The sequence below is a fragment of the Glycine max genome, chromosome 9 (assembly GCF_000004515.6).
Source record: "Glycine max cultivar Williams 82 chromosome 9, Glycine_max_v4.0, whole genome shotgun sequence".
NCBI classification, from domain to species: Eukaryota; Viridiplantae; Streptophyta; class Magnoliopsida; order Fabales; family Fabaceae; genus Glycine; species Glycine max.
The window spans coordinates 34535251-34554927 of NC_038245.2; the positions used below are offsets into that span (position 1 = coordinate 34535251).

Genomic DNA, 19677 nt, shown 5'->3' on the forward strand with positions numbered 1-19677 from the left:
TTCTAAATCTGATACTAATAACCCCCAGTATATATAAAGGTTTAAGTATGCTTTCTCAAACCTCCACTTTTCTCACTCCTACTCAAATATGTGAGAAACTAATATCAAATAAATTTTATCTTCAAGATTCAAATTTGCTCTTAACAAGCATTTGATATATTATTTTATGTTTTTAATATAAACTCATTAAATAAGATTAAAATTTCTCAAGCATTTAATATATTTATTTTATGTTTCTTATTTCTTTCAATTGATCATTTTTAACATTTTTAGTTCTAGCTTGAATGAGTATTTTTTTTCAGAAATTATCAATAATTAAAACAAATTATTGATCATAATTCTAAAATATAACTTATATTTAAAATATTTATTATTACAAGTTTTAATTATAATCTAATTTGTATATTTAAAAGTAATTATTTATTATAAATTGTAATTGTATAAAATAAATATTTATTTTGTGCTATGTACAAACTAAAATAGCTAGATATTTTACTTCCTTTAAATTTTTATTTTATTTTTTTAAGAGTAATTCATCTGATCTCATTCCAAAACAGAAATCAAATTATATCAGATTGAAACACGAGGGCAACTTGGTGAGGAAATGTAGCATGCAGCTTCTTGCATTCTGTTTCAAACTTCACATGAGAGAACAAAGCCTGCGAAGCTATTATTATGGCCCATCTCAAACAAAGTACCTCAGCAACATCTGGTTGAACACATTCATTCATTCATTATGGCAGCACATTGGTTGCCGCAAAAACTCCTCTCCACATTTACTTGAATTTTCCGATAAAAGAGAGATAGACTGTTATGAAAGAAACACAACAACAACAACAACCAAATAATCTTGATATGTCAATACAACAAGCAAACGCAAGGGAGACAATCACAAATCAAAGGCCTAAAGGAAAGATAATCAAGCCTCAGTATTTGAAGGATTTTGCATAACAAACCTAGACTAGTAATGTTGAGCTGGCAGAGTTTGAGTGGTTGGAAGAGTATATGTTGTCGACAATATTACCTTCTCTGCACCTTTCTGTTATTTGCAAAAGATCCTGTTACCAATTTGTTAAAATTTGGTTAACAGTTTTGTTTGCATTATCAAGCCTTAGTGCCATATAACAATGAATCATGTAATAGAAAGCTATGAAGAAATAAGACTATCCTTTCTCATCTTTATTTCTAGAGGAGCCTAGTCCTTGAATGCTAGGAAAACTAGTGACAATAAATAGATTCATAACACTTTGGTGTTTTCATTGAGAGAGTTGAGAGACATGTACCTTCCTTACCACACCTTCATGGCTGAATCTACTCACTCGAAAACGAACCTGGACTGGATTGAGGAAGCAATTGCCAAATTGGCTTCCAATAAGCTTCACGTCACTACCAAGCTCAATGAGCTTATCAAGCGCATCATGGTTCTCAAAACCAACCAGCAACAATCTTCTTCGCCTTCGTCTTCCTCCACCAACCCTCCCCACGTTACCCCTTCTTCTCACCTCCCTCACATGAAGCTAGAAGTGCCCTGTTTAGATGGGACAGATCCCTCCGGGTGGATATTCAAGATTAATCAGTTCTTTGTGTACCATGTCACACCGGAACCCAAATGTCTCACAATCGCCTCCTTCTATATGGAGGGGCCGACTCTCGCATGGTTCCAGTGGATGATGAGAAATGGACAATTGACTTCATGGTCTGGATTGCTTCAAGCTCTTGAAGTGCGTTTTGCCCCTTTCCAGTACGAGGATCCAACATCACATCATCACACAACACATTTCAGTCATTTTCACAACATTCACGTACTCAAGGATCAAAATACAATGTCATCAAGTCAATCAATATTGATCAATACACAAGAATTATGCAACATATACACTAAGACTCAATCCTATATGCAATGTGGTATCCTGTCAATGAAAAACCACGTCGGGCGCCTAGGAGTACATGATAAGACAAACCACACACTAGCAAGTCAGGCCACTCTCACTAGGTAAGATCATAGGGAGATCAATCAGGGTCATGGTGTTTTGCGAGAATGCTCCAACCATATGGGATCAACATAGGCTTAAAGGAGCACTCAAACCGGGTGACCCCCAAGGCCTACACTCCGAAGAGTCCGTCAGGGTGTCTCCCTCCTGATTTAGGTCTAACCCAGAAAACATTTTAGCACACAGACTCTATCTATGAAATATACAAAATACACAACTCCTCAATTGTTCTCAAAATAGATTTAACTCATAGCCCTTTAAGGGTCTTAGCATTAACTCGTCGTCCTTTAAGGGTCTTAGCATTAACTCGTCGCCCTTAAAGGGTCTTAGCATTAACTCGTCGCCCTTAAAGAGACTTATAGTCGTGTGATTGTATAATTCATAGTTCATAACTCAATGCACACAACATCTCAATCACATACATAAATAATTTATCACATACACTCGATCTTAATCACAATGGTATAATCTCAATTAACACGTTATCACACCTCATGAATCATATACGTTTTACCTATGAACTATGTAATACACACAACTACTCAATTGTTTTCAAAATCATTTTAACTCGTCGGGTTCCCAAAGTGAATCTCATCACAATACTTGTCGCCCTTAAAGAGTCTTACAATTGTGTGATTGCACAGTTCATAACTCACAGCTCAATATACACATCTCAATACACATTTATTTCACCATTAATCACAGGTTCAAATTATCACATACTCACAATTTGAATCACCATTTCATAATCTCAATATAATAATTTATACAAAAATTTTATCACAACATGGGGAGTAAAACCCCTCAAATAATTTCGCACAATTATACAAAAATCAATTAATCAAAATCATAGATATAAAAAAAAAATAAAAACACCAAGATCACTCTATTTTATCAACTAATTTGCATCAGGACATCAATAATGTATTTATAATAATAAAGGAAAAATTATAATTTAATAAACATCCCAAAATAAACCTAATTTAATTTTCTAAGAATCCCTACACATGTTCATTCTAACCCCAATTGCGATAAACTCATCTCTTACCTCTAAGCGGGCTCACATGCCTTCCGACAGCGATAGCGGCATCTCTAGCAATTTTCTAAGATTTCTCAATTTTTTTCCTCTAATTGCTCCGATAGGGTTCCCAAACATCAAAGAGAAGAAGAGATTGAAGCCTCCATTTTATATTATCTACATGTGATTCTGTTTTCTCTCTCCATGGATATTATTTTGAAAATCCCAATGGCGAAGATGGGAGAAATTTAATGACCAAATACATATTAAAATTTTACGACAATCCACCGGTTAACGAATCTGAGATCATAGTTTTACCGAGACAGTTTTGGGTTTCTGCAGGAAAAGAAAAGGTTATGATGCGAAGTGTATTTCTCTAGCTCTGAGATGGTTTTAAAATTCCCAACGGTGAAAATGCTCAGAATTGAGTTGCAAACCTGGTGCTTAAGTTTCACGATGATCCAACGGTGAATAAGTCCAAGATCGTCATTTTTCTGAGACAGGTTTGGTGGTCTGCGAGAAAAAGATAGGGTTTTGAGAGGAGAAGGGAAAAAATGAAAATGAGAAGAAGAGGAGACATCACCGGTGTGAAAACTGACCTAACATCGTTATTTATACCTAGGATACTCACAACTTATTATTTACTCTATTTATTTATTTTTATAGTTTTATAAAAACAAACTATATTTTATTCTCTATCAAATGAATAAATAAAATATACTCTTTATTTTCTCTAAAATCATTATTTTAATTAATAAAGTTATTTCTCCTTATTTATTTAGTTATAAAAAAATCTTATCATTTTATAAAACTCTATTTATTTATAAATAATAATCATTTTTAATTTAGTCTACGAAAAATGGGATGTTATAGGGAGTTCTGGCTAAAATCTCTGGGCCCTATCCTTACTGACTATAATGAACTCACCATGAAATTTATACGTGATGACAACATTATAGAACTAAAAAGGGGTACTGATAGTGGCCTTCATTCAATCACACCTGCACAGCTCTGCTGCATGATCAAAACTAACAGTGTCAATGTTTATTTCTATATTCATATATTACCCTTTGAGCCCCCTTCAATCAAAACCAACACAACATCTACCCCGAGATTGAATCCTTAATTCATAAGTTCTCTTCCCAAGTCAAGTCAATGCTTAAAAGGGAAATCATTCAGCCCAGTACCAGTCCCTTCTCTTTACCCATCATGTTGGTTAAAAAGAGAGATGGAACATGGTGATTCTGTGTTGATTATTGTTAGTCGTTATTCACGACTTATTTTTGTATTGAATATTTGCACAAAACCAGTGTCTTACCTCCAATTTATGGTTCTTTTGTAGGAATTGTACATATTTTCATGTTTAGTGTGATTTTATATATTAGATACTCTCATTTTGTGAATTAATGTTGAAATCACTTCAATTTCAGGATAAAAGAAGATAAGGTTCAAGTAGTTGATGTCTCGCTAAGCGAGGCAGATCCGCTTAGCGAGTGGCATCCGCTAAGCGAGGCATACAGCTCGCTTAGCGGGTTAGGAAACCCTAGAAGATGATTGATTAGTCAGAGATGTGTTAGCCCAGCGCGCTGCTAGCTCGTCCAACGAGTAGGTTGTCTCTTCTTGCGCTTAGCGTGCCCAACTCGCTAAGCCAAAATTCACTTACTCTCGCTTAGCGAGCCTTCAGAAGCTGAAAAGTCCAAGAAGCCTTTAAAACACTGAAGTTGGCGAAAACTTGGAGAGAGAGTCAAAAAACATAGCACAAGTAGAAGCTGAAGCGATAGAAATAGAGCTGCTAAGAGAGTTTAGGTTAAAAGAGTGAAGTTAGGGTTTTAGGGGTTGAAGGAGACATCCTCAACCATTCTTTGCCATTTTCTGTCACTAAAATTTGTTCCGTCCTTATATTGAGAGCATATTTCTTGTAATGGAAGACTAAGCCTCTTGATTGGGAAGTTCTGCTAAACCCTTGATGTAATATTCTTTCACTATCTATTTAATGTTATTTTTATGTGTTCATTGCTTTTATCTATGCTTATTTTTACATGCTTGTGGCTTGATCACCCATTTGTATGTATAGTTAGGATTTTTAGCATTGGGAAATGCTTTAAAGCCTTAGAACTTGATAAAGCAAGCTAGAAATCTGTATGTCTAGGAATGGATTGCAGAGATCTAGTTCATATTATGTTGTAGACTTAATGCAACTCTTTTAGGCTAAGTTTGTTGAGGGATCAAGGACGAAGTTTAAAGAGAGTTAGGCTCATTCACTAAAGGGATCTTGGTCTGAGTAATTTCTCAGAATAAGAACACTAAGATAATGTTAAATAGACAAAAATACATAATAACATCAAGAGGAACTCAGTAGAACAACCCAACGTTTTTTACTTGACTGTTTTCGCTTCTATAATCCTAGATATTTAGTTTATACTCAACTAGACTGTAGTATAGAATTCAACTTGATATTTACTTTGCTTTTAGTTTATACAAATGTTTGCTTACTGAATGTACAGTGTCTGAGTGAAACAAATTCCATGTGGATATGATATTCAGTCTTACCGTTTTATATACTACTTGTGCGAATCGATACACTTGCCGACGTCATTCGAACAAGTTTTTGGCACCGTTGCTGAGGAATTTCTTTCCACTTAGATAGTATAATTTAGTTTGGAAACATTTATTTTTTATTCTTTGATTGATTTCGTGAATAGATAGTTAGAATTCATTTTTCTCCTTGACTTGGTTAACTACTGCTCTGTTTAGTGTTTCTTGTATGCGAGGTAATTCTTCAACATGGAATTTAGCTCCATTAGATTTGGAGATATAAGCTACTTGCAGGAGAAACAACGTAGAAACAAGGAGAAAAGCTTTGCAAGAGAGGAAAGTACAACCAAGTTCGAAGATAGCTCATTTGTTTGAATCATCTTCAGCATTTCCAGACTTAAGGGAATCTGAAGTTCGTGCGTCTAAAGCACATATCATGGCTGAAGATCAACAACAGAGGGTGACTTTTGAGGACTATTCTAGCTCTACCGTGCCGCAATCTTTTACAAGTATTGCGCGGCCGGAAGACCAAGCTCACAACATCACATATCCCCATTCCTTGATCCAGCTAATTCAAGGAAATTTGTTTCATGGATTGCCAAATGATCGAGGTCGTACTCGAATCAAATAAACATTAAAAATGCAGTATCTAGGAAGTGATCCTATGTCCTCTCCCAGTGAACAATGATTGTCCAAACGTTCATAACATATAACAATAAAACAGTAACAAATTGGGGGGGGGGGGTTGTTTGTTTTTGCAAATTAAACAACAAGCAACTTGAATAAAAAAATAACAGAACTAAAACATGTTGTTTCCCCTTGATTCAAAAGCAAGTCTCTTATCCTAGGTTACGAGAATTTATCCCTAATCAGTTCAACCACTTAATCCAACCCAAAATTAATTTACTAACCGAAAATTAACATAAGGTTGTCATTATGTGATTAAGCAACACATACACCAATTAATCCCTCTCACATGTCCATTAAGCATGAACGAAACTGATCATTAAGTATGAACGTAAATTAAGCACAAAGACAATTAATCAAACATTAAGCATGCATGAATTAATAGCAACAAATACAGAGCAATTAGTGAAGGGAAAAAACTGATCAGAATTCAATAGTAATAACAAAACCTCAAAGAGAGTTGTGCTTAATCCTCAAGAGAAAACAACACGGGAGACTTTGTCTTCCATTAATTAGCAGAAATGAAAACGAATTCAAAGGTAGAGGCAGAAAACGAAATTGCAATTTGAAGCAGAAAACAAAATTTGATTGTTATGTGAACAGTGCGCGTGAACAATAATGCGAAACTGAAAATGCAAAACCCTAAAATTTTTCTCCTATGTCAACAGTCTCCTTTTATACTTCAAAGTCTGTATGTAAAGTGCAAAAAAAGGGTCACTTCTCACCAAGTGCTAGAACACAGTTGCCGCTTATGACTTATCCTTTCTCAGCAAGTAGCATTGAAGTGTACTTAGTGTGCACATATATACTAATAGAGGGTCACCTTAATTTCTCATTCTCACCAAGTAGTCTCTTGACTAGTTTTCAGCTCTGTTGCAATTCTCTCTTCCACCATTTTCCTAGCTAGCAAATTAACATTTTATATACTCAATCCAATTCAGAAAAAACTCTTACAAAAAAGTTCATAGCTTTTCATGGAGCCTTCGAGTTATCAAGGTAAGAATATAGGATGTAAAGTGTGTGCATGATAAGCGTCTGTGTTGTTTTTCTATATATTCCAGTTCTTTTGAATTAAGTGTTATATTATATGATATCTTTGCTTCTAATTGGATCATTTTTTTTTTCAAATCTGGCTTTCATGGGTGGTTTTGATTCACTAACAGCGTGTTTGGAAACTTATTTCAGATACAGGAATCACGTCTGGAACGTGGAAGCTATAAGTATTAGCTTCTCAAAATCACATCTAAAACGTGAAAAATCACATCCCAAACACGCTATAAAAATAGCATAGAAACTTAGTTTTTTTTTCCTGAAAGAAGTGGTTGAACCGTCGTCCACTTATATTTTCTTAGTGTACTTACAGTTTTCATGCATGCATTTTGAGAGTTCAATATAAAATCCTTATTGTAGTCCCATTTTGCTGGAATGCACGGCATGTACATTATTCTATGTTCACTGTGTCAGTACTCCACTAAATGATGCATATACACATGCTAGGTACCCATTTGAGGCATTGAATATGGATAAATAGCCATTAAAAAATGAAAATGAAAAGAAAACTGGTATGCAGCTTGTGTACGGCTTATCTGTACCATTTTTTTTCTTTTACCAAAAACCTGATATTTGATGCAGTTGGACCATACATATTTGATACCAATTAGCCTAGTTTTGCTGACAACAACAAAAAGGCCATTTTCCTCCAATAAGATAGCGACACAGTGGCCCCCGATGTTGACAAAGTGTGTAAAAAGTTATTATTACTATTGTTGTGATTAATCAATTATTGGTATTCCTTAGTTTGTTGGTTGGCTTTTATCATAGATTATTTATAATTTATTATGAGCTTGTTAATGAATTTATTATCCTAAGTTGTTTATCAAGATAATTGCTTCCTTTAATTTTTATGCTATACTCTGAAAGTCATGTGATTTTATCTTTAATACACTGCTGTCATGTTTTGTAGTATCAACTTTAAATGTCTTATCGATATTTTATTTTTATATTTTTTGCAAAAAATTAATTAACCTACTGTATACGGTACATGTAATCATGTAATTTATTCGACCTTTGTTAAATACTACTTTTATTTCTATTTATAACAAAAAACTTACTATATAAAATATATAGTATCATTTATTTCTTATAAAAAAACATCAGATAATGATTCACTTAATTCATGTCTCAAATTAGTAGATTGAATAAGAAGTGAGTCTCAGGTTGGATTTTCATGCATTAATTCTTACAAAGTTACTAACCAATTGGCTTTCCATTTCAGGAAATTGTACCAAACAAAATTCTATTGGGTGTTGACCTAGAAGTGGAGGCTTGAATATTTGTTTGGAAATTGTTGTTTGTTTAACCACAACAATGGAATTGGCTCCTCCTCCAACAGTTGTTTTTGGCTCAATAGCCTTTGCAGTCTTCTGGGTTCTAGCAGTTTTCCCATGTGTGCCTTTTCTACCCATTGGGAGAACTGCAGGGTCCCCTTCTAGGTGCAATGTTTATGGTCGTATTAAAAGTTCTCAGTCCAGATCAAGCTTTTGCTGCAATTGATCTCCCAATTCTTGGTCTTCTTTTTGGGACAATGGTTGTCACAGTTTTTCTTGAAAGAGCAGACATGTTCAAGTACTTGGGGAAATTGCTCTCTTGGAAAAGCCAAGGACCAAAAGACTTACTTTGTAGAATTTGTCTCATTTCTGCCATCTCAACTGCTTTTTTCACCAATGACACCTCTTGTGTTGTATTGACTGAATTTGTGTTGAAAATTGCAAGGCAACATAACCTCCCACCTTACCCTTTCCTTCTTGCACTTGCTTCAAGTGCTAATATTGGATCCTCAGCAACCCCAATTGGGAACCCCCAGAATCTAGTTATAGCTATTCAAGGTAAAATATCATTTGGGAGCTTTCTCACTGGTATTCTACCAGCTATGGTTGTAGGAGTTGTAGTAAATGTTGTAATTCTTATAGCCATGTATTGGAGGGTGTTAACTATTCACAAGGATGAAGAGGATCCAATTTCAGAAGTTTCTGAAGAGGAGGTTATTTCCCATCAGTTTTCTCCAGCCACAATGTCACATTGTGCATCCTTTAATTTGTTGAAATATAAACTTGATTTGGGCCCAAATTAATTATTTGGTTCCTTGGACTTAGTTATTTTGGGCTTAAGTAATTATGGGTCATGTTTCTAGAAAATTCTTGTACTGTTTCGAGTGTCTAGATATTTCTTATGGTTGTAATATTCTCTAGAATACTCTTTGGATCTCTAGAGTTGAGAACTCTCTAGAATTAGTGTGTCTAGAGTTCTCCTTAGAGTAGTATAAATAGAGATGTAATCCTACACATTTGTATGAAGCAAAAATACAAAGTTCTCTCCTCCATAAAGAATTCTCCTTCCTATCAAGTGTCTATTCAAAGTCTCCAATATTCCTAAACACTTTTCCTAAACATAAAAAGCCTTATTTCCAACAAAGTGATATCAAAGCTTCAAGATCCTCAAAAGATGGCGAATGGAGGTTTTCCTTTCCAAATGCCGATGCTCACAAAGAACAACTATGATAATTGGAGTATCAAGATGAAGGCGCTACTAGGAGCTCAAGATGTGTGGGATATCGTAGAGAATGGCTTCGAGGAGCAAGATGAAGCCTCGCTAAGCCAAGGTGTAAAGGAGACGTTGAAGGAGTCAAGAAAGAGAGACAAGAAAGCTCTCTTTCTCATTTATCACTTGGTGGATGAAGATACATTTGAGAAGATATCCAACGCAACGACGGCCAAAGAAGCATGGGATAAGCTTCAAACTTGCAACAAAGGAGTTGAGCAGGTAAAAAAGATTCGTCTTCAAACTCTTAGAGGTGACTTTGAGCGTTTGTTTATGGAGGAGTCCGAGTCAATTTCTGATTATTTTTCTCGAGTATTGGCCGTAGTCAATCAACTTAAAAGAAATGGTGAAGATGTTGATGAGGTGAAGGTCATGGAAAAAATACTTCGAACTTTAAATCCAAGTTTTGACTTCATTGTTACCAACATTGAAGAAAACAAGGATTTAAAGACCATGACTATTGAGCAACTCATGGGTTCCTTACAAGCATACGAAAAAAAACAAAAGAGAAAAATTAAACAAAAGGAGGCTACGGAGCAACTACTACAACTCAACGTAAAGGAAGCAAACTATGCAAATTACAAGAGCCAAAGAGGACGAGGTCGCGGCCAAGATCGTGGACGTGGACGAGGACATGGAGGAGAAGGAAGAGGTGGTTACAACAACCACTCCAACAAATTCAACAATGGAGAAAGAATTTGGAATCCACAAGTAACAAGAGGTCGTGGAAGAGGAAATTCATGGTCGAGGTATGACAAATCACAAATCAAGTGCTTCAATTGCAACAAGATTGGTCACTACGCATCCGAGTGTAGATTCTCGAAGAAGGTTGAAGAGAAAGCTAACTTTGTAGAAGAAAAAGGCGGAGAAGAAGAAACTTTGCTACTCGCGTGCCAAAACAAATTTGAAGAGAAAAGAAACAAGTGGTACCTCGACACCGGCGCAAGCAACCACATGTGCGGCGATAAAAGCATGTTCGTGGAGATCAATGAAGTGGCAACTGGCGATGTCTCATTTGGAGACGACTCAAAGATACCAGTCAAAGGCAAAGGTAAAATTCTCATACGTTTGAAGAATGGGAGTCATCAATTCATATCCAATGTCTACTATGTGCCTAACATGAAGAATAATATTTTGAGCTTGGGACAATTATTAGAGAAAGGCTATGACATCCATTTGAAAGAACATAGTCTTTTCTTAAGAGATTGTAGACATAACTTGATTGCTAAGGTGCCTATGTCAAAGAATAGAATGTTCCTCTTGAACATTCAAAATGATGTGGCAAAGTGTCTCAAGGCTTGCTATACCGACTCTTCATGGCTATGGCATCTACGGTTCGGGCACCTCAACTTCGACGGTCTAGAACGTTTAGCGAAGAAGGAGATGGTGAGAGGCTTGCCTAGCATCAACCACCCAGACCAACTTTGCGAATGATGTCTAATTGGGAAGCAATTTCGTAAAAGTTTTTCAAAGGAATCAACAACAAGAGCAACAAAGCCGCTAGAGCTCATACACACTGATGCCTATGGACCAATCAAACCCAATTCATTTGGTAAGAATAAGTACTTTCTCCTCTTTATTGATGATTATTCCAGAAAAACCTGGGTTTATTTCTTGAAGGAGAAATCAGAAGTGTTTGAAAACTTTAAGAAGTTCAAAGCCCTCGTGGAGAAAGAAAGTGGTCTTTCCATCAAGGCCATGAGATCTGATCGAGGAGGAGAGTTCACTTCAAATAAGTTCAACAAATATTGTGAAGACCATGGAATCCGTCGCCCACTGACAGTGCCAAGATCGCCACAACAAAATGGAGTAGCAGAGAGAAAGAACCGGACCATACTTAACATGGTGCGAAGCATGCTCAAGAGCAAGAAGATGCCGAAGGAGTTTTGGGCTGAAGCAGTGGCATGTGCAGTTTACCTAACAAATCGTTCTCCAACAAGAAGCGTGCATGAGAAGACACCATAAGAAGCATGGAGTGGAAGGAAGCCCGGGATCTCTCACCTCAAAGTGTTTGGAAGCATTGCCTATAACCATGTTCCAGACGAAAAGAGGACAAAGCTCGATGATAAAAGCGAGAAGTACGTGTTTGTGGGTTACGACTCAAGATCCAAGGGGTACAAGCTCTATAATCCAAATAGTAGAAAGATCGTCATAAGTCGCGACGTGGAGTTCGACGAAGAAGATTGTTGGGATTGGAGTGTTCAAGAAGATAAGTATGATTTTCTTCCTTATTTTGAAGAAGATGATGAAATTGAACAACCAATCATAGAGGAACATATTACACCACCTGCCTCACCGACACCAAGGCTGGATGAAACAAGTTCAAGTGAGAGGACACCGCGACTAAGGAGCATTGAAGAGATTTATGAGGTAACCACAAACCTAAACGACATTAACCTCTTTTGTCTTTTTGGTGATTGTGAGCCTCTAAGCTATCAAGAAGCGGCGGAAAACATAAAGTGGAAAGACGCCATGGACGAAGAAATCAAGTCAATCACGAAGAATGATACGTGGGAACTTACTACACTTCCACGAGGACACAAAGCAATTGGAGTAAGATGGGTGTACAAGGCAAAGAAGAATGCTAAAGGAGAAGTGGAGAGATACCAAGCAAGATTGGTGGCTAAAGGCTATAGTCAAAGACAAGGAATTGACTATGATGAGGTATTTGCTCCTGTTGCTCATCTTGAAACTATTAGACTAATCATTTCTTTGGCAGCCCAAAATAAATGGAAGATCTATCAAATGGATGTGAAGTCAGCCTTCTTGAATGGTTTTCTCGAAGAAGAAGTCTATATTGAGCAACCACTGGGCTATGAAGTAAAAGGGCAAGAAGAAAAAGTCTTGAAGTTGAAGAAGGCGTTGTACGGTCTCAAGCAAGCACCGAGAGCTTGGAATGTTCGAATCGACAAGTACTTTCAAGACAAGAACTTCATCAAGTGTCCATATGAGCATGCACTCTATATCAAAGCGCAAAGTGGAGATATTTTGATTGTGTGTTTGTATGTAGATGACTTGATCTTTACAGGGAACAATCCAAGCATGTTCGAAGAGTTCAAGAAAGATATGTCAAATGAATTTGAAATGACGGATATGGGGCTCATGGCATATTATCTTGGCATCGAAGTAAAACAAGAAGACAAAGGAATTTTCATCACCCAAGAAGGCTATGCCAAAGAAGTCCTTAAGAAGTTCAAGATGGATGACGCCAATCCAGTTGGCACCCCGATGGAATGTGGCAGCAAGTTGAGCAAGCATGAAAAAGGAGAGAATGTGGATCCAACTCTTTACAAGAGTTTGGTTGGAAGTTTACGTTACTTGACATGTACAAGGCCGGATATTCTCTATGCTGTAGGAGTAGTAAGTCGCTACATGGAAGCTCCAACCACAACTCACTTCAAGGCGGCAAAGAGAATCCTTCGATACATCAAAGGTACAACAAACTTTGGCTTGCACTATTACTCTTCTGACAATTATAACATTGTTGGCTATAGTGATAGCGATTGGAGTGGAGACTTGGATGATAGAAAGAGCACTACTGGTTTTGTGTTCTTTATGGGAGATACTGCTTTCACTTGGATGTCAAAGAAGCAACCAATAGTTACACTATCAACTTGTGAAGCCGAGTATGTCGCTGCCACATCATGCGTTTGTCATGCAATTTGGCTAAGGAACTTGTTGAAAGAGATAAAAATGCCACAAGAAGAACCTATGGAAATATGTGTTGACAATAAATCAACACTCGCTTTGGCAAAGAATCCAGTCTTTCATGAAAGAAGTAAGCACATCGACACCCGTTACCACTTCATAAGAGAATGCATTGAGAAGAAGGAGGTAAAGTTGAAGTATGTGATGTCTCAAGATCAAGCTACCGACATTTTCACAAAGCCACTTAAGTTGGAAACTTTCGTGAAGCTAAGGAGTATGCTTGGAGTCACAAATCAAGTTTAAGGGGGGATGTTGAAATATAAACTTGATTTGGGCCCAAATTAATTATTTGGTTCCTTGGACTTAGTTATTTTGGGCTTAAGTAATTATGGGTCATGTTTCTAGAAAATTCTTGTACTGTTTCGAGTGTCTAGATATTTCTTATGGTTGTAATATTCTCTAGAATACTCTTTGGATCTCTAGAGTTGAGAACTCTCTAGAATTAGTGTGTCTAGAGTTCTCCTTAGAGTAGTATAAATAGAGATGTAATCCTACACATTTGTATGAAGCAAAAATACAAAGTTCTCTCCTCCATAAAGAATTCTCCTTCCTATCAAGTGTCTATTCAAAGTCTCCAATATTCCTAAACACTTTTCCTAAACATAAAAAGCCTTATTTCCAACATAATTATCATGAATGCAATGCCAGTCTAGAAACTACTAATGATCTTCAAAACCCTTCTCAAGTTCATGCTATCAGAAACCAAACAACTCCAATTGTAAGTGAAGTTCAGATGGTTCTTAGTAGCACAAAGGATTCCACAACAAACACAAATGCATCCAAGGAGGGGACAAATGATGCAAAGGAGGAAACTAATATTCCTTCAAAAGTTGTTGCAATAGTAGTAGATAAACCTATAGAAGCACATGCTGTTATGCACTCTTCACAAGGAAAGGTGGACTATTTGAGCATAAAATGGAAAAGGATAGTGTGGAAATCTTGTGTTTATGCAATCACATTGGTAATGGTGATTGCAATGCTTCTTGGTGTAAATATGGCATGGGCTGCAATTGCAGCTGCAATTACTTTGGTGGGTCTGGATATTAAAGATGCAGGGCCAAGCATAGACAAGGTAAAACTTATATAATATAATTTCTTGTACAAATCTCCTTTTATTGTTATTATTGTGCCCATTGAACTTTGAACAATCTCTTACAGTGTTTTATTCTTCTTGGAACAGGTCTCTTATTCATTGTTGATATTCTATTCTTCTGTGGAATGTTTATCACAGTAGATGACTTCAAGAAAACTGAAATTCCAGGTGCTCTTTGGGACTTAATGGAGCCTTATTCTCGAATAGACCATGCTAGTGGAATAGCTATACTGGCTATAGTTATACTTATACTTGTCCTATCAAATTTGGCTTCAAATGTACCAACAGGTAAGTGGATGATAACTTGCCAAAATAATTATTTTTCTCATATAACTTGTTCGGTGACGGATCTAAAAATTTCATGTGTTTGGAGACAATATAATATGCGCATTATACATCTAAATGAAGCAATAGATACTTTCTAATAGTTTTTTTAAAAAAAAATTCTCTTATTATTTGAAATTCATGAGGGTTCCATTACTTTAGTGTAGATTGTAAAGTTTTGAAATTTTTAAAAACTAAATACAGTTTTAGTTTTGAGTTTTTTTTCTTTTCAATTTTTTGATACAAATAGGAATGACTTTGGTGAAGAAGCGGATGCTCTGTCTAAAAATACATATTTGACACCTCTATAAAACAGAAGTGAGGGGTAAGAAAAAATTACGAGGGAAAAGAGTTGTTAGCCAAGCCAAGAGTGAGAAGAGAAAGAAAAAAAAAAGGCTAAGAATGAGAACGCGAATCGTTTCGTTCCCTTGCTTCATGTGTAGGGTTTCTTCCATTTCCCTTTGTTGTTCCTTTTCATTTTCTCTGTGCATGTGAATTTCACCCAATAAAAAACAAATTGAGGCTAATATTTTTCAGAACAAGAGTATTTAGTAAATGGTAAATCTTCAAATGACTTGGGTTGTAAATTATTTATATTGTTTATAAGAAATTTATTTATTAAATTAATGAAATAAAATATTTTAAAATCATGTGTGTGAGTGTGAAACATGATATATTTATTTTTCCCATGTTCTACTAATCATTATTAATTATATATAGTACTTAATATGTAGCAATATTTTGTGGTGAACATAAGATGTTCATCCTTACCAGGAGCCATTTTAATCTAATGTATCAAAACATTCTCTTTATGTTTTCTAGTTCTATTGCTTGGAGCAAGAGTTGCAGCCTCAGCTGCTGCAATTTCCAAAGAAGATGAGAAGAGGGCATGGTTAATCTTGGCTTGGGTGAGCACCATAGCAGGGAACTTTTCACTATTAGGATCAGCTGCAAACTTGGTAGTGTGTGAACAAGCTCGCAAAGCTCCAAACATTGGATACACATTAACCTTTTGGACCCACCTAAAATTTGGCCTTCCTTCCACTCTTATAGTCACTGCTATTGGGTTGACACTCATAAAATGAAAAAAAAAAAAAAAACACTACTAAATTGTAAAGAATCCTATCATAGAAATTTACACTAGAAAAATCGGTTTATTGTATAATGTATTTTAAGGCTATGTGCGAAAAGTTTGTTTAGGAATAATTTTTTAAAATTTCAACTTGTAATAAAATGTCAGTTTAGGAATTATGTGAAATATTATAACTTTCTTCTATAATAGCTCTAGTTAGTGCACTCACATCACATGCTACCCTTTTTCAACTTTATGTCCCTCGTGTTGCCATGATCTGAAAAGCGCTTCTTATCAAAGGTTAGGTGGTTGGTTTTCAACATATTTTAAGAGATTAAAGGAAGTAATTAAACGTGTATAAACATGTCTATTCTCTATCTGTGAATTGTCAATTGTTGTATCAATTAATAATGCTAATTTTGCCAATGTACAATATTAACAAAATAAAAGTTTATAACTAGTCAACCTTCGTTCATATAATTTCGTTGGATTTACTTTTTAGTCTCGGAATTTTCATACCGTGTAATCTAGTTGCTGAATTTTATAAATAAATAAAAAGTGCTTTTAGTCCTTAAACTTACTCCTTAATTTCTACATTTTTTAGTTTGAGGTTGTGAGAAACAACTAAAAACACTTTTTTTTAAAATTTCAGGATTAAATTACATAATATGAAATTTTGAAACTAAAAACATATTTTATCTGTATTTTACCTTAGTAACCAAAAAAAATAATTCCAGATTTTAGTCTTTCAAAAGTTAAAATTGCAGTTTTAACAACAACAAAAAAACAGAGAGAAATTATAAATTAAAAAATGAATGGAAAAAAAAGACCAAAATATAAAGTGAATCACAAATTAAAAATACAGCCCAATAATTAAATCCAATTGCAACAAAAAAAACACAAACAATACATTTTTTACCATACTTTTTTTAACATATTTTATTATATTTTAATGATTATTTAAATTATAAAATTATGTGTAGAACTCATTAAATAAAACATGAAAACCATAAAAATTATAATTTCTAATAAATCATAGTCAATATGAAATTACAAAAAATATACTCAGGAAGTTTAGGATGTTTAACTCAGTTAATTTACGAGAGTGCATAAATTATAAATTATTGTAAATTTTCTTTTTTTTAGAAGCATGGTCTATAAATATATAGAGAACAGATATAGCACTTAAAAAATGGTATATAATAGTATAAAAAATGCTATTTATAGATGATTTTGGCGTAGTGAAAAGAAAAATTAAAAAGAAGACACGGTTGGGTCAGTGAGGGGGACAGTATCCTTAGGTTTTCGTCAACAGCATTTATGAAGAAAAAAAAAAGGTGACCAAATAAAAGTAAGCAGAAGGAACTATAAGCCCATTTCTGCTAAGAATGAACGAAACTAGAGAAGAGCTTTAACCACTCCTAAAAAAAATGATTTTTTACGATAGTTAAAAAGGATTTTTAATGACAATTTTGAACCGTGGTTGTAGATAACGTCATTAAAACGATATTATTTTTTGCAACGGTTATTATAATAATCATCTTTAAAAGTTGGTATATTCAAAGACGATTATTTGCTACTAACCGTCTTTAAATGTGATGTCTGACAAACTTTCAAAGATGGTTATTTGTTATTAATCGTCTTTAAATGTCATGTTGACAAATCTTTTAAGGATGGTTATTCATTATTAACTGTCTTTAAATGTGATGTCTGATAAACTTTCAAAAACGGTTATTTGCTAATAACGATTTGATGTCTGACAAACTTTCAAAGACGGTTATTTGCTATTAACCGTCTTTGAATGTGATGTCTGACATACTTTCAAAGACGATTATTTGTTATTAACCATCTTTAAATGTGATGTCTGACAAACTTTCAAAGACGGTTATTTACTACTAATCGTCTTTGAATGTGATGTCTAACAAACTTTCAAAGACGGTTATTTGTTATTAACCGTCTTTAAACGCATTATTTCTAAGACAGTTTTTAAGGAATAACCGTCTTAGAAAGGGATTTATATTATTAATCCTTGCTTTTTTCGTTTATGTTATATGCTCTTAAATATCCAAAAAATAATATAAGTAAGAAATATTGGATTGGATATTCTATTCATGTTACAAAATGACCTTAAAGCATGTTTACAAAATACAATAAATGCATGTATAAATTGGGAAAAATTATGAATAAGATCTTCTATCCTTTTCTGTGGACCTAGCTAGTAATATAAACTGGTAAAAATTATGAAAAGGAATAACATATAACCTAAATTTAATATTGGCAAAGGGTTCAATGAGCATCATCATCAGCCTTGTTCTCTGCTAGAACTGCATTAACATTTCAATTTGAAAATTTTGAATAGATAGGGATCATTCATATCATATACCTTTTTGAAAGAGATTCCCAAATAAGAGTAAGGGATGTTGTTAATAGATAGGAATATTTGGTTTGTGTAACGACGCTTGTGCTGCAACTGCTTCCTTGAGTTTTCGTTTAGGCCACATGGAGGGACTCGCGGTACAGGAAGGTACCATTTCTCTTCCTGTCGTCGAAGTTCTTGTCGAAAAGAAGATGGACCATTAGCATCTGGAGCTAGAACCCCTTCGTCTATATGGACAAAAGTATCTAGAATTTGCTGTGAAAATACCAAAATTTAGAATGGACTAGTTCATGAAACTGGAGTCATACATGGTGTGCATTATTCAATCCTGTAAAACATACAAGAAACATGTTATCTAATTTGCACAGAGCTGGAAGATTGACATAAACATCTGAGTGTGGTCGACAGGTCATGAGTGTTTTGATGTTGGGGAATTGGCAGAATTATGAATAGCTTGTGGAATAAATGAGAGACATCATAAAATGGCTAAAAGAATGGTTAAGGTAGCTTTGCTATGTGTTCAGTATAGACCATATTGAAGACCAATAATGGCTGAAAGAATGGTTACTTTTTTTTATAATATTTCATAGAAATCTGGTCTCTTTACTAGAAAAATTAGGGAAGAAACCACCAGATTATAGAATAGGACACACACTCTACAGAACTTCGACATTGCATATCTCCCAAGCCAAAAGTCCCAAATCTAGAAACATGTTTAACCCAGATTCTATAAACATGTTCTACACAAGTGTTTCTGGAATTGCATACAGAATTGTCTATATAAGACAAAAATGGTGCAATTGGAAATTGATTTAGTGTGAGGCTTTTTCCCTTTTAGGCCATTTCCCAGATACCTTGCATTCATTCATATAAGACAGAACCTACAGTATTATATCTACTAGGTAAAATAAAAAATATATAAATTGTAAAGACAAATGCTTGCACAAAAATTTTTGTAAAGACAGAAAATAAAAAATTGTTAATATCAACATAATTAATCTTCAATCCTTTCAACTCAACTTCCTTAAACAGCATCAACCTAAGTATCAACTATATACCAAGAAACCAGGACCAGACATGAAGTAGATAAAATAAACAAACCCACTGACCCGTTTTGTAGCCCAGTGAACAAGGTATTAGCTGTTAACAACTCGTTGAATACATTCTGCATCTTTCCTGCAACCACCATTACCAAACATCAACAGCAAAACAAGGTTATATCGAACCACGACCTCTGTTCAACACTACAACAACCTTATTGTTGGGCTAAAAGGA

General features: G+C 34.9%; 1 pseudogene; it reads left to right on the forward strand.

The window, feature by feature from the left end:
- The first annotated feature begins 8598 nt into the window (after positions 1–8598).
- LOC102668142 (silicon efflux transporter LSI2-like) lies at positions 8599–16268 on the forward strand (annotated as a pseudogene).
- The last annotated feature ends 3409 nt before the right edge of the window (positions 16269–19677 follow it).